The sequence below is a fragment of the Girardinichthys multiradiatus genome, chromosome 21 (genome assembly GCF_021462225.1).
Source record: "Girardinichthys multiradiatus isolate DD_20200921_A chromosome 21, DD_fGirMul_XY1, whole genome shotgun sequence".
Lineage (NCBI taxonomy): Eukaryota > Metazoa > Chordata > Actinopteri > Cyprinodontiformes > Goodeidae > Girardinichthys > Girardinichthys multiradiatus.
In genome coordinates, this window is record NC_061813.1 from 5,903,371 (window position 1) to 5,920,158 (window position 16,788).

At 39.0% G+C, this 16,788-nt stretch overlaps 1 long non-coding RNA gene across 1 annotated transcript; it reads right to left on the bottom strand.

Annotated features, from left to right (window-relative positions):
- Window positions 1-985: 985 nt before the first annotated feature.
- Window positions 986-16,255, bottom strand: LOC124858219. Its single transcript, XR_007035776.1, has 4 exons — window positions 16,123-16,255; window positions 9,420-9,596; window positions 7,955-8,112; window positions 986-3,089 (listed from the first exon to the last, which is right to left on the bottom strand). It is a non-coding gene; the product is annotated as an uncharacterized LOC124858219 (long non-coding RNA).
- Between the last annotated feature and the right edge of the window lie 533 nt (window positions 16,256-16,788).

Below are 16,788 nucleotides of genomic sequence, written 5' to 3' on the forward strand. Positions count from 1 at the left end.
TTTGTTTGTTTGACATGCTGGTGATCATAGTCCTGTGATGACCAGACATTCAGTTTGAGGCATTCCGCTAGTAAGCAGAATTCATTCACTTATTAATTATTTAATTCATTCTTGCAAAAACAGATAAACAGCTAAAATTAAGTATATAAAATTTGAAAATCTGGAACAAAATGCCACAGAGCTACTAGGTGTTAAATGCTTTCCTAAATGATAATGTCTTGAATTTGGATATAAATAAGCTCATGTCCCAGATTGAGCACAGATCCAGAAGGAGCTGGTTCTAGAGTCCGGGTGTTGCAACTGAAAAGGGCAGGTCACCCCATGTTTATATTTATTTTTCCGAACATTCAACGTGCATTTTGGACCAACTGAAGCCTATTAAGGGACACCGACATAAAAAAAGCAATTCTGTTATCAATTCTTAAGCAGACCAAAGTGTGGCTATACACGCTTTGGTCAGGTCAAGGTCAGCATAATTTAAAAAAAGTTTTTTAGCTAAAAGATGAAGGTGGTAAAAGCTTGATTTGACACATGAATCAAAATGTTTGTGGAATTTAAAATCTTTGTCAAAAAACACCCCCCAGATATGTTACAATGTCATTAAATTTAGAATTTATTGCATAAATGTTTGCATCCTCAGCGAGCAAAATGCATTTGGTCTTTTGTTAATTTATAAACAGAAAATGTTTGGTTTAACAACTGTTTTACTGAATCAGGGAGGGAGTGTTGAATATGACTGTCACTTGGTTTTGAAGACCGGTACATCTGAAGATTATCTGCATAACAGTGGAAAGACAAGTGATGCCAAGTTATAATCGCTTTGAGTGGCAGTAGATAAAAGGAAAAAAAGGAGGGGAACAAGAATGGAACCCTGCTGCACCCCACATAACAGAGGAAAACTGGAGGAATATACCTTTTTTTATCATAACTGTAAAAGACCTGTCAGTTAGATAGGATGTTAACCATTTAAGTGTGGAGCCATGGATACCAACATAGCAACTTTATTGAGACAGAAGCACAGTATGATCAACAGTATCAAAGACTAGCGTTGAGGTCCAGCAGCACCAGGACAAACAGCAGATGAAGGAAAAAATACAGGTTTTTGCTTCTTTAACAAATCTCTGGTACTACAGTAGGCCAACAAATATGAATGCTAAAATGCTCAAAATTAAAAGATGATCATATTTAGGAATTGAATCTGCTAGAAAATTCTTGAATAAAAACCATTTTGTACCTAGGTGGGCAGTAAACAACTGCACATAAAAGAGTATGTGTGAGCTCAGTCACAAACATCTTCTGTTGTTCAAAAGAAGAATAAGTCAATGAAGGCAAAAGTCTGCATATAAAATTGTCACTGTAGACAGCGGCAATCCCTCCACCATGTCCAGCAGTCAGGGGAAAAGAGCTCTAAGAACACACTGTTGTCACCTGGTTTGTTCCACATTTTCGTCAATAACAGATAATTGAGGAAGTGAAATTGGGAAAAAGTCAAAAAGGATGTTTTTTTTGTTAGTTGAGTAACTGATATACCAATTCGTTTTTACATAAATGGATGAATGGATGGGCAACAGTAATTGCAATTAACCAACACTGTTAGGTATTAATTAGTCAACTCAGAGGAACGACACAGTCTCTGTTATCTTTCTGCAGCAAGAGGTAGCAACACTCTGGAGTGCAAATACAAAGTGTTGACGCCCTCCTTCTTTATTTATATGCTGACAGTTCGGGTCTGTGTGTGTGTTTTCAAAGTGGGAGTAGAAACAAGAAACGGGTGCGATTCAGCGTTCAGCGTGGCCTTCAGGCTCACATGCTGAGTTCAGTACGGAATGTACAAGTCTCATGAGTGATAAACACAAGATACAAGTTTTCACACCCAACAGTCCCTCCTTTTTTATCATGAATAAAGTCATGATTAGATACAAGCAAAAAGAAAACACTCTGTGTGAGCGAAAAACCCACGGACGGGAAAGCAAATTATATTGTGGGAAAATACTCACACGGCCCCTCCGTCCAAGGTGACCACCAACCATGGTAGAGTACAACAATAATAAAACAATGTAATAAATCAAAGAAAATAAAATGCAATAAAAGTAAAGGAATTAAAACAAGCCTTGTTCATGTCATCATTATACTTTTTCTCATGTCACTTAAACAGCAACTTCTTTCGATTGTCTGCTATAAGGTCATTTTATGAAGTACAATCATGAATACACTCAGGCGTCAAAGATATTTTCATTTACAACATGTCATCATAGGAGTAATGGTCTTTATTTTGTAGCTCGGTAAAATAATCCTTTTCTGTCTCATCTGTTTTTTGGGTCCAGTGTGGTGTCGACTTGGATCAATGCTGCATATGCAAGAGAATTGTTGTAATATGTGTACGTTTTGTTGTCCTTACCAACCACTTGGATGCCTTCTCCTTCCATCAGGTTTTGACCGGGAACAGTAAAATGTATACGTTTCGCATACCCCCAGAGTCCTATTGAGAAGGCTTCTGTGAAATAAATTTTTCTCACATATACTGTAGGGCCTTGGGAATGAACTGGCATGATAGAACATACATAACAGTCTGTTTTATTTTGTGCTTTAGCTGTTTCGTACACATAACGATACCAATAGTTCTGCAGAAACAGATGTCCTCCTCCTCTCTTTAGAGGTCTAAGATGAGAGCCGTCCAGTGTCCATCTCTTCTCGTGTGATGTTGCATCCTGTGGATCCTGCCTTAAACAGAGAAAGAGTCCTGCTACCAGAGTTAGGCTCAGGCTTATCAGTCCTGTCACATGTTACAAAAAGCCATGCTAAGTTGGGCACAGATCAGTTGTTTTCATCACCGGTTTGAGATGCTGAGCCCTATGGGTTACCAGCCCCTTTGTAGCTGTCTTCCCCTGTTACCCCGTCGGTTGGTTTGGCTCCTGTAACGGTAATATTGGCTTACAGTGGCTCTTGTGGATCCAGGATGGTCTCTCTGCGATTTTTAGAGCTGTCGGTGTGGTCAGGAGAACTCGGTATGGCCCTTCCCAGTGAGGGGTGCTCCAGTCCTTTCTGTGGAGTGTCTTAATCAGGACCAGGTCTCCAGGCCTCAGGTTGTTCTGTGGAATAGGAGCAGAGTTTACTGGCAGACTACTGGACAACTGTGTTTCTTTTACTTGTAGCATTTTATTCATCCATTCAGCTAGTGATATTTCCTGTTGTGCTTTTCCTATGTCATCTATTTCTGATGGGAGCGGAAAAGGTCTGCCATGTACTATTTCAAATGGAGTAAGACCATTTTGATTTGGAGTTATTCTCATCCATAATTTAACCAGGGATAGGCATTCGGGCCATGGCCTCCCTGTTTCTTCCATTCTTTTCCTTAATCTTTAACTGAAACCCTAATGCTTTAGAACATAGTTCTGTTACACTATTTACAAAATGAGTCCCATTATCTGATCTTATGATTTGTGGGATACCATATGTGGGGAAGAAATGTGTCACTAAACTCTTTGCCACTGTGAGTGCATCACAGTGCTTTGCAGGGTATATTTCGACCCACTTTGAAAAGGCACCTATGACCATTAAGCAATATTTATTTCCCCCTGACCATGATAATTCTATGAAATCCATATGTATGGTATGAAAGGGGTGTGCTGCTGCTGGAAACTGGCCTCTTTTTGGTCTCATGTCTCCCTTATGGATTGTGTTTACAGCAGATGATGCATGACCTACAGAAGGTTTTTGCATAGTCAGAAGAATTTATCATAGGTGCATCATCCCTCCTTTTTGACACATGGGAAAACCCTGTGTGTCACATGGGCTGCTGCTGTCTTGTATAAATTATTTGGTAATATTGGTTTATTTTCCAAATGATAAATGTCATCTTTTTTTTATGGCCCCTCTATTCAGCCAAGATTTAACTTCTGCAGCTGGTGCAGATTGTTGTGAGTCTTTCAGTGTAAGTGGGCGGCACAGCACAATTTCAGCTGTCTGTTTCACAGCTTCTGCTGCTGCTGTGCAGGCCTGCAGACAGACTGGAAATCCAGCTGCAACCGGATCCAACTTTTAGAATAAAATGCTAAAGGCCTGTCTTTGGATCCGAATGGTTGGGTTAATATTGCTTTCATATAACCCTGGCTGGCGTCTACACAAAGTGTAAATGGTTGACTATAATCTGGCAGAGCTAAGGTGACTGTTGTTTGAAGCAGATTTTTTAGCTCTGTGAATGCTGCTTCTCCCTCCTTAGTCCATGTGATTTTATCTTTTAATGTCATGTCTTTGCCATAGATCATAGATTGCAAAGGTTGGACAATGGCTGCATAGTCTGGCAGCCATTCTCTACAAAAGTTACACAGTCCCAGAAAGGACATCATTTGTTGCTTAATTCGCGGTTTTGGGGCTTCCTGTATGGCTGTTTTTCTGCTGCTTAGGAGGGAGCGGCCGTGCTGTAATAGCATATGTCCCAAATAAATCACTTCCTCCTTACAAAACTGCAGTTTGTTTCTAGAAGCTTTGTGTCCTGTGTGGTGGAGGTGTTTTAAAACCATTACTGTGGCTTCTTCACAGTGTTCTTTGGTATCAGAGGCTATAAGGATATCATCCACATATAGCAGGATCTGACTGTGCTCAGGTATTATGCAGGTACTCATTGAGTATCTCAATGCTTGTGTGTAGACATGAGGGCTCTCACTGAAACCTTGAGGTAATCGGGCGTAGGTATATTTTTTACCTTTAAATTGGAAGCCAAATAGATGCTGTGATTCCTCGTGTAATAACACGGTGAAAAAAGCATTGCTGAGATCCACTACAGAAAAACATTTCTTATCTGGAGTTAAGGAATGCAACAATGTGTGGGGGTTTTGGGACATCAGGAGCTGCATGCTCTACAATATCATTTATTTGTCGGAGGTCTTGGACCATTCTCCACTTTCCTGTGCTGGCTTTCTGCACAGGAAAAAATAGGTGTGTTGCATGTAGCGTCAGGTGCTTCTCTTAATATTCCTGACTTCAACATATCTTGTATTACTGGCTTGATACCTTCTTCAGCTTCTGGTTTTAAAGGGTATTGGTGGAACAGTGGTCGTTTTTCAGATATTAGTTTAACCTTATATGGTGGAAACCCCTTTATTAGCCCTACATCTGTCGATGATTGGGACCACAGTTCAGGTGGGACAGCAGCTAGGGCAGGGTGGATGTTGCTCTCTTTGATCTCAGCTAAGCCATGTATTTGTCACTCTTCCTCATCTAAATGTGTCCTTGGATGGACTTTGACTGTCCACCCTAGAGTGAGCTTCCAGATTCCTGTATTAAGATCTACTTTCGACAGTGTCAGTGCTGTTCCTGGAGAGGTTTTAAAGCCTCTGTTTTTCCAAATTCTTATTATTCTTTTTTATCATATCTTATTTTATTGGGGACTTTATTTTATTTTTTATAAAGTAAGTCCTTATTACATTTAAAAATGAGATCACTATTTTTGGTAGTTGCTATTATTTAAAATAAAACCTCAGTCACTGATGAACACAAAAATGAAGGTCATATTATATCTTATAATCTTAGTGTGTCTTACCCAGTTTTATAGATACACCGTACAGTTTCAGTCAGCTTTGTATTTAGTTCAAGTAACTAAAGTTTGTTTCAATTAACTCAAGTTTTCTCTATTTCAGTCCAGTCCAGTAATTCTGTTAAGGTTCATTTCATCTTGTGTTAAGTTTGAGTGTAATTCGATCATTTTGAACCTGACTGGAAAAAGTCTAAACGTCTGTTAAAATCTTTTTGTTTTACCATAGAGAACTGACCTAATATTATTATGGTAATGTTGAGGACTCTAATTTTCACATAACATGAAACAGACATTTATTTCATGAAAACAGAAAGTCAAATACAGACATTTGGCCACATGAAAGTTTAAATACCCTGTTTGTAAAATAATTATGAAAAATTGAAGACGGGTCTATGAACTTTCTTATGGTTATCAGTATTTTCAATACAGGTAGAACCTTTGCTATCTTTATATGATTTTTCAGAAAAGATTCTGGAAACCTTATTAAGATATAAGTTTGGCAATGATCATCAGAACATCAGACCTTTATTGGCGCTTGTAAGGTCCCTCAAAGATGCATTACAATGAAATCAGTCATTCCCATTCACACACATTCACACACTACTTACTTATTTCTCTATCAGAGTAATTTTTATTTGCAAAAATTTGAACATAATTTGACTTCTATTATACTTAAAATGTACATCGTTTCCTCATAACCCCTTTTGTTTCCACTAGGTCTGTTTTGAACGCTTCAATTCTTTTTTATTCACCAAGAATCAATAAGGTGGTCTTAGTGGGGTCCACCTTAAAGGTGTTGTCTGTTGGGTGTCATGTTATCATTGTCAGGTCAGTGAGGTTCATAAGTCAGTCAGAACCTTGGTCATTTGGTCTGTGCACATAATGTTTCATAGATCCAGCCTATGATTAGTCAGCAAAACTTCCACCTATAGGAGAAAAATTGATTGTTAATGAATGAGCTGCATTTCCTAGGAACACTGTCTTCCTCCTGGATGAGCATCGCCTGTTGAAAAACTTTCATCATTGTTTGTTTCACATATTCAATCAGATCTTTATATTATACCAGTAGGTGAAGTTGTTAGTATCTCATGTAGACTGACATACTGTTGCATTTGGAGAGGATCTCAGATTAAATAAGCATAGTTAGAGCTTCAATCCAGGTTCATTTTGTGTCTGCAGACTTTAGCCAATTTTTACCATTCTTGATTTTTAGGAAAAATCAAGAATGCACACAATCTGAGCCAAATATGGAATTATTTCCCTGTAAAACGAATCTTTTGCATTTTATCATGGTATTGTTGGTAGTATAACACCATTATAATTTGGGGCTACCTTGGTATTCTAAACTGAGATGGGTGGCAGTCCGCCCCCCTTATTTGTTTTCAGTTAAGCTGAAAGTTTTTTTTTCTGTGCTTTTCTTAAGGCCTCAGTATTATGGCTATGTCAGTTAAAGGCTGCTCTTGCTGTTTTTTAATTCATCTTTTTGTTTTAATCTTTTTATCAACTGTGTGCACGCAGGGACTGAAGGGTCCCCTTTGAAATTATAATCTGGCAAGGTTTTTTTTGATTCTCTCTTGAATCTTTTGAATGCATAATCTCCAGTTTAAGATCCCCGTGTAGTTTTAGGATTTCAGTAATAATTAAATTACCTGAAAATCCGTATTTTTTATGCCATCGTTTACATATTTCTTCTGCCCCCTTCACATAATTTTCCATAAACTTTACATCTCCTTTTAAATCAGAGCTTTTGCTCGACCCCTTACCCATTTTTCTTTGTTATTTTTCTTCAAACTATGAATGTCCCGAATAGAAGTTCACTGACATGAGATCACAGAGAGGACATTAACATGACCTTCGACTGTGGCTATACCGCAGCGGTGTTAATTTTCAGGGATGAAACCCGTCCTGTATCTCGTAGTGATCGTCGGTACGTAATTTTATTCGGGCAAAAGAAAACACAGGACCAGCAGAATCTTGCTATGATTCTTTCAAAATGCTTAGTCCTCCAAACACACACAACACAGTCACACAGTTAGTATTTTAATTACCCCACAGTTGTTTTAGGTTAACCTGCTTCATTTTATGAGCTCTACTATTTTTCAACACTTATTTTCACAACACTTAGTTTCATTCCCTTATGGCGGAATACTACCTAGTCATTTCTGATCCCCTTACGGCAGGATCCTACCTAATTTATCGCTATTCCTTTCCGGCGGAATAATACTTTCCCAATTGCTGTCTCCTTACGGCGAGACACAACCAACGACTTGTTGCTTGCGATCCCCTTACGGTGGGATCCTACCTAATTTATCTCCATCCCTTTCCAGTGGGATAATACCTTTCCAATTGCTGTCTCCTTATGGCGAGACACTACCAGCGACTTGTAATAATCTTTCTTTAATATTAAACAAAACGTCTCACCTCTGAGCTGACTTCTAGGTGACTCTCCGGATCCCAAGAGTCACCTGGCGTCGAGCGAAGCAATAACTCCACCGGCCTGATGTGAATTTACACATCGGGGCTTTCAGCCACCAAGCCTAGGCGTGGCTGCGTGGTGGCGCTTCCTCGGCATCGGCACGCTGCAAAAGACAAGATTAGATTAGTTTAAGAATCTCGAAGCACCAATTTAATGTTAGGTATTAATTAGTCAACTCAGAGGAACGACACAGAGTCTCTGTTATCTTTCTGCAGCAAGAGGTAGCAACACTCTGCAGTGCAACTACAAAGTGTTGACGCCCTCCTTCTTTATTTATATGCTGACAGTTCGGGTGTGTGTGTGTGTTTTCAAAGTGGGAGTAGAAACAAGAAACAGGGGTGCGATTCAGCATTCAGCGTGGCCTTCAGGCTCACATGCTGAGTTCAGTACGGAATGTACAAGACTCGTGAGTGATAAACACAAGGTACAAGTTTTCACACCCAACAAACACTTTCCTCACTTCCACTTACTCCACACTTCCCCATTTTTTTGTTTCCGATAGCCATATGCCTGGCTCAGCAATGAATTAAAGGAGCAGCAGTCCTCAGGCCAAAGAAGCACAAGGAGAGATGCAGGGCACAACCTATAACCAGCACTGCCACGTTCCCCATTGCAGGCCAAGCCGGAAGTCTGGTCGCCCTGGTATTGTGGTGCCCGCACAAATCACATCACAGCAAGACCTCCTAGCACCGAGGTGGAGAAACCCCCCAGAACCCTCTTACCCGCAGATGCACAATTTCAGTGCATTGCATATTAATGGTGGAAAAGCAGTGGGATTTGTAAATTGTTGAGGTGCTTAACTACTTATAGCAGGACACGAATAATTAATTTCTCAGTGTTCACACACTGAAACAACATGTTGTACAGGACTATGTGTGTGTGACTGGTAACAAACTGTCAAAGGTCCTCATAACTGGTTTACATAGTACAGCAAACAGAAGATTATATAATTTTGCTTTGAAACTGTTAAGCCTAAGCATAGTGGTACCGACATGAGCAGAGAAATGCTCATTTTTCACCATCTCTGGAAATTAGGACTTTTATTTGACCAGATTCCCTTTTATATATCAAGATGTTGATGAATACAACCTGAGGCTTCACCTAGGATTTCAAAAGGATTTTCATGGATTTTGCAATGTTCATTTAGAAATAAATTTTGGTGAGGCTCAAGAAATTAGAATTTTCTTTGTTTAATCACTAATAAATCAGACATTGTGCAGCAATAGTGGTTCCACTGAAAAAAAAAGATTATGTCTTACATTTATACAGGCACCAAAGGTTTGAATTTAGCCTTTAACTGTGGAGCTATACTTGACTTATTTAGGTTATATAATTTCAGGCCGTACATTGCTTCTAAAACCTTTTAGGGCTTAACAGGTTAAAAAAAACTGATACTAAAAACTTAACTACCTTATTTTTTAAAATTAGAAAACATGTAAACTTTTCCTCTGTGGCTTGGGCCCAGGACATGCTGGGGGGACTATGGCCTGGAGTGCCTTGGGCTTCCCCCAGAGGAGCTGGAAGAGGAGTCTGAGGAGCTGGAAGTCTGGGCGTCTCCGCCGAGACTGCTGCACCGGCGACTTGGTCCTGGATAAGCGGAAGAAAATAAGTATGAATACAAGTACGGGTAAAGTTTTCTACAACAAAACACACAAATCGCATATTATTATATTAGTTTGTTTTGTGTGTTTGTAATTAAAAGAGACATGTCTTTAGATTTGGTATTAATCTAATTTAGGCTATGATTTACTGCTCAGAAATGTTGGAAGATTAAATTCTAACACATGGCGACACATTGTGTGTCTGTGCTGAAAATAAGAAAGCAAAGCAATTTTTGGATTTCTCATAGCTGCCTCAGATGGTAGCAACACTATAGGCAACACATAAGATTTCACATACAAGGCAGAGGTGAATATGTGGAAAATATTGTATGTGGTGTTGCTGTCATAGCTGATGAGTTAGGACATGAGAACTACCATTCTGAGGCTCTTAGGCTATAGCTGAAAAAACATTCCTGCCAGGAAACACTACTTTTATAAAACCAAGAAAACACTTACAATACATATACCACAGGCTGACTTGGTGAAAAAAAACAATGTTTTTAAATCTGCAAATTAAAGATTAAAAAACTTTTACTTTTATAAATTTTAACAATTGTGAGTTGCTTTTTTCTGAAAAATTGTTTTAATTAAAATAAACTGAAAATATTTGTTAATACTTGGAAACTCTTCATTTTTATCATACAAAACAATAGAAGGAAGTTAATTAGACGCCTAATAACAATTGTCTTTGTGTAGTGAAGTAAGCCATGTTACTGTGATTTTATTGGCTATAGCAAAGCAGGAAAAAGAAGTGAAACAGGTAAAATTTTCCATCTCTGAGGTGTCGTGAATGCAGATTTATTTAAAGGCAACTTGGTGATAAAGGCTGAGTGATTCCACTTTCAGCTGTGTAGCACATTTCTGCAATCTGAATATTTTCCAACCCAAGCAACCTTGAAGTCAGACGTGTATTTTTTGTCTTTGAATTAATAATGACTTTGCATGTATGGTGAGAAATGAAACTTGTTTTTTTTATCGTTTCATTTCAGCTTAGTTTTGCTTAGCGTGATAAGTGGCCTTTCATGATCACAGGAAGCCCAAGTTAAGTCAGAAAACAGCATGAAACAGTTGAAGCAGAGTGTAACAGATAAGACACGAAGTTATTAGAGAGGAAAAAAGAAAATATCAGAGAGTTTTTGTGTCACCCAGCCTGAATAAACTTATTATATAACAAGATACTTATCCTTGCGGTCTTGTAAATGTTATGCTTCAGCTTAAACAAGTCAAATTTCCACCAAAAAGTCTTGCTGGTATACAGATTGTATTAGGCCAGAATAATCTCAATTATTTCAAAGTAACTCAATTATTCCTCCATAATTTATCACAGTGAGCTATAGATCCCTTGTCCGCATTTCTTCTAAAACTTAGTATGTGAGCTGACAGACAATGATGTTGATTTGATCAAATAAATTAATTTAAATTTCTCAATTATTACTGTTCTTTATTACTGTACATAAGCCTCAGTGCATATTAATTATGGAAAATTACATCCAAAATGTAACCACAGAAATAAAATCTAATAATAAATCACTTAATTAAAAACAGTGGCACAAAAATATATTCCTAATTTGTCAATGTACAGGTTACAAAAAAAGTAACTACATGCATATTCCATGCATTTATGCTGTGTGCTACACTAGTTGGATGGACTGTCCTTGCTCTTGATTCCTACATGCGATTAAGAAAAAAATGACCAAGGTGCTAAAGCTCACAGAGTGATGGAAACACAGTAGAGATGGGAAAAATGTGAGGAGGGGTGGGGGCCGTCTGTCCATCCAACAAACCGTCCATCCATCCATCCATCCATCCATCCATCCATCCATCCATCCATCCAAGGTCACAAGGGTTTGGTGGATATCTCCAGTGGTCATTGGACGAGAGGTCAGGTACAGCCTGAATCAGTCCATCACAGGGCAATAAAGAGGTACACAGGACAAACAACCATGCATGCACAGTACACGTTGGTACCTGGAAAGAATCCATACATGCATGGAAAGAACATGCAATCTGCATGCAAGAAGATCCTGGCTTGGAACCCAGATCCTTCTTTCTGCAAAGCAACAGGCGACAACCACCCTGCAGTCCGTTACTATCATCATTAAATTAATTAACAATCATTTTGCAATCACCATGTTTTCCTAAAAAAACAATGTCTCATCAAATATTTATTGTTTCTAGAGGGCAGTAGCTGTACTGATTCAGAAAAACCTAGAATAAATCATGGTCAGTTTGCCAATGATGGTCAAGGACTGAGTTTGCTTTGGATATGTGTACTCATGAGTGTTGGTAAGTTTTTTTGTTTTTGTTTTGCCACACTAGTGGCCTTTATTTTTCCAGTATTTTTTTTGACAGTAGTTAGACAGGAAATGGGGGGAGAGAGAGAGGAAAGACATGCGGCATATATCGTCAGGGGCAGGACTCAAACCCGGAACGGCCGTGTTGAGGACCAAAAGCCTCTGTAAATGGGTTACGTGCTTAACCCCCTACACCACCAGCACTGCAACCTGATTTCAAGTATTTAACAAGAAAAAGAGAGAACCTGCCATAAAATGGATAGAGTAAATATGATACAAAGTTGTACTTAACACCTGAGGAAAAATGTTGAGATGCTGTCAAATAAAAACAGTATTCCAAGGGTCTTGGGGGAAGAATGCCTATTGCAAATGTTTTTTTTATTTTCTTCTACAGTTTATTTTATCTAAGGATATGATTCATAATTAAGTTAAGACCCTAGGTGTCTTAAAGATTTTTCATTCTCTCTGGGAATTTTCATAAAATGTAAATTAGTCCAAGACCTTGTGAAAAATACTGATGTTGCATGATCAAACTGTACAGTCTCTACAGTACAGTATCTATCTATCTATCTATCTATCTATCTATCTATCTATCTATCTATCTATCTATCTATCTATCTATCTATCTATCTATCTATCTATCTATCTAAGAATAAAAAAGAAAACAGAAGGTTAGCATGAGCATATGTGACATCAAAGTGTCACATGATCTGGCAGTATAAGCACACATTTTCTGAAAGACCCCAGAGGCTGCAACATCACTTAGCAAAAGACATCAAACCATGAAGACCAAGAAGCTCTCCAAACAAGTCAGGGACAAAGTTGTTGAGTTGTTCAAGTCAGGGTGGGGTTATAAAGAAATAATCAAATCTTTGATGTTCCCCAGGAGCACTGTCAAATCCATCATCTTCAAATGGAAAGCACATAGTACCTCAACAAACCTGCCAAGAGAGGGTCACACACCAGAACTCATAGACTGGGCAAGGAGGGCGGCACAGAGATCAAAGGTCACCCTGAAGGAGTTGCAAAGTTCCCTAGCAGAGACTGGACTATCTATCCATAGGACCATAATAACCTAGATACTCCAAAGAGCTGGGCTTCATGGAAGAGTTACCAGATAAAAATCATTACTTAGTGTTAATATTAAGAAAGCATGATTTAAGTTTGCCACAAGGCTCTGGTCAGATAAGACTAAAATTTAACTTTTAGACCACCAAGGAAAACACAAACCCATCACATCACCCCAATAACATGATCCCCACAGTGAAACTTGGTGGTGGCAACATCATGCTGTGGGATATGTTTCAGCAGCAGGGACTGGGAAACTACTCCAAGTTGAGGGAAAGATGGATGGTGCTAAATACAGGGATATTGAGCAAAACCTGTGTCAGTTTGCCTGGGATTTGAGACTGGGATGGGAATTCACCTTCCAGCAGGAAAATGACCTGAAGCATAATGCTGCAGTAAGACTCAAGTGGTTTAAGAGGAAACATTTAAGTTTGTTTGGATGGCCTAGTCAAAGTCCAAACCTCAATCCAATGGAGAATCTGTGGTTAGACTTGAAGATTGCTGTTTACAAGCAAAAAGCATCCCAGTGGCACGATGTGGGAAGATCAGTCTCTAAAGTGACTTGCAGCTATAATTGCAGCTGTGAAGTGGCTCTACAAAGAACTGACTTTAGGGGGGTGAACAGTTATGCATGCTGACATTTTCTGTTATTTTCTCCTATTTGTTTCACAGTGAAAAAAATAATTAATTTTTAAAGTTGTAGACATGTTGTTCAAATGAAATGGTGCAAACTCTCAAACAGTCCATCATAATTCCAGGTTGTGAGGCAACAAAACAATGAAAAATGCCATGGGTGAATAGTTTTTCAAGTCACTCTAGTTACCCAAATTTCTTGTGAAGCTTGAGGACCTGCCTTGTTTAGTAGTGGAAAATAGTGGTGCTTTTCCAGTAATATACTGCAGCAGTTTTGCGCATACGGTCGACATGTAAATAAAAAACATTGGAATAAACCAGGTGTGCTTTGCATAATATTAATGCCAAATTAATTGAAACAAAGTCTGCAGTATTTTCTTCACTAGTGTTGAAAGGAAAGAGCGGGAGACTAATGGACAGGCTGAAGTCTCATGTGACATAATGCAGGCATTGTTCTGGTTTGTCATGGTGAAGAAAAGCTCTTAATTACTGGTCCATCTAAGTTCCAACCCTAAACTGTGGTCATGAGATATGAATCATGACTGAAAATATGAGATCAGAGATACAAGCAGCTATTATTACTCTGCTTCTGTAGGGTGGGCGTTACCTCAAAGATAGTTTAAGGAACTCCCTTATCCGAGGTGAGCTTAGAGTAGAGCTTCTTCTCCTGCGCATGGAAGGGAGATCTAATTAGGATGCTTTATAGATGCCTACCTTTGGAGATTCTCCAGTCATGTCCCACTAGGAAGAGACCCTGGGACAGATCCAGAAATCACTGGAGGCACTATAAATAGCTTGTGGGGTGGGAATTCTGTGAGGCCTGTAGAACTGCTAGAGAGTGGGATGTCTGGGTTTTCTTCCAGAACCTTTTACCGTCTTGCCCCAGGTCAAGGATAATCGGCCTACAAAATGGACTCTGATGCCGGGCTCATACTGAACGTGGTGCAGCTGCGGTGCGGTGCTTTCTGGGTGGAGATAGTGGAGTTTTTGTTCATGTATTAACAGGACTTCATTTTCAGAACTTGCACTTGTCTTGAACAGAAAGCCACTCAGACTGCGTTGCGGCCAGCTCAGCCCGGCTCCGGTTGTGGAAATGGCAGTCCCAAGAGCAGAAGTTCACGTGGGGCCTGGGAGTTCACTCGAGAATTAGCTCAAACATTTAGCAAGTCTCTCTTAAACAAAGCCCATTTTTGGCCATATTTTGACCCCGTGTACACATTGATTTTAATGATTTGGGTTCCTTGCGCCGCCTGCACCACAGCAGCACCGCAGCCGCAACATGTTAAGTTTGAGCCTGGCATTATACATTTTGTAATATGTTCAGTTTTTATATACAGATGAGAAAAAATTTAGTTATGGAATTAAAGATATGTTATCATTCTTACCACGTTTTCTCTCATGTTCGGGATTGTAAATCAAGTTTTAAAAACAAATTTTCATTTCCAAAGTCAATAAATATATGTAGAAAAGCATAAAAGAAAAAACAGAACACAAGGCAGATGAGCACACAATCAAAAGTTGTCATGTGGGAAAAACATGGTGTTATTCTCTGAACTTGAACATTAATGTGTTTGGGGTCACACCCGCAATTTTGGTCTGTTAAACGACTCTACTGTGTAGCATCAAAGCAGATGTCATCAGGGCTTATAAAATTAAGAGGAAACAAACTTTTATCTGCAATTTTCAGTTGTAGTGTACGACGTTAGGGGGCATCTCTTGTGAAATAGAAGCTTGCTGGCAGGTTTACTTTTCCTCCACTCTGGTCATTCCTGGAAGAGCTTGAAAACTGGAAATCTGTCTGATACAAGAAGATCAGAAGATTCATATCCCGATCGAAGATCAAATGCAAAGACAAATGCAACCCAGGCACAGGTAAATCCCACAGAGGGTTTGTTTCCGTTGGAGACGAGTTTCCTCCTTGTTTTTCAGTCGACTGCAACAGTTCCTCATATTTTATCCGTTTTGGACGGATGAAAAGTTGACCATTTTGAGTATATGATGGACGTGTGACACTCTGGTTCCCCCCTGTTTTTTTTCTTCAGACCTATAGCCCATACTCAACTGGTGAAGAGAAGAAATCGACATCAAAGTAATTTTGTTATTTTTATATTAAATTGGATAGGTCTATTAAAAGGTCTGGGCAGGGTGAGGCATAGTTAAGGTGAATTAGGAGCACCATTAGTTAATCCAAGGTATTAACTTGTTGCATGCAATATTGATTGAAGTGTTTTATGCTGAACTATTTTGATTTGCTGTTTGAAAACTGTGGAAGCGCAATGAGCGGTTGCGCTCAAATTTGATAATCTTTCCAAATTTATCCAAATTGTTGTGTTATTCTCATTTGTCCATAAACTGCTGGTTTGATCTCCATCTACCCTCCAGCACATATCTTTATTTTTGATTATTAGTGAACCTCTTTTTGTAGAATAGTAAATGGTTAGTTGTGTGAACGTTTTTGGATGTTACGGCTGGTGGCCGCATGTACGTATGTGTGTATGTGTTTGTTTTGTTTTGTACCCTCATTAACAGACTGGCCAGCCGATGTCGCTGCAAAGCGCCGTTTTCCTCCGCGCTGTTGGTAGCGCGTTTCTGATGGGATTCGATTTTTTCTGATGGGATTCAATTTCTTCTTCTATCCTCCTACAGGTCCTCTCCCTGGATAATCTCTTCTTCGTTGGTTACTCTCTTCTTCGCTGGATATTCTCTTCTTCCCTGGATGCACTCTTCTTCGTTGTTCCTGACGGACTTGGATCTCCCTGCGCGCTCTTCACTCCTCCTGCTGGACGTCTCCGGGAGCTCATGTTGGACTATTTATTTCCTGGTTCTTTCAAATTTGCCGCCAATAATTGAAGAGATCGCACTATTTGTTTAACTTGTGTGTTGTTTTTTGTTACTAGCATTAGCTCTGACATAAAATTCTTGCCTTATAGAACACAGATGTTTCTTCCACTCGGTGTCAATATAGATTTAAATTGAATCTTTACCCATCAAAATGTTTTTGAAGGGTAAAATCTCTCCGCCCTGATATATTATCTGCTGTTTAATTGAACAGTAAGATATTCTAATTACAGGTTTATTTGAGTCATCTTTAGTCTGGATACATCCATTTTTTGTGTTTTGTTTCACTACAAGACGAATTAGCTGTTTTTTTTTTTTTTGAGTGATGACAGATGGTCCAATATA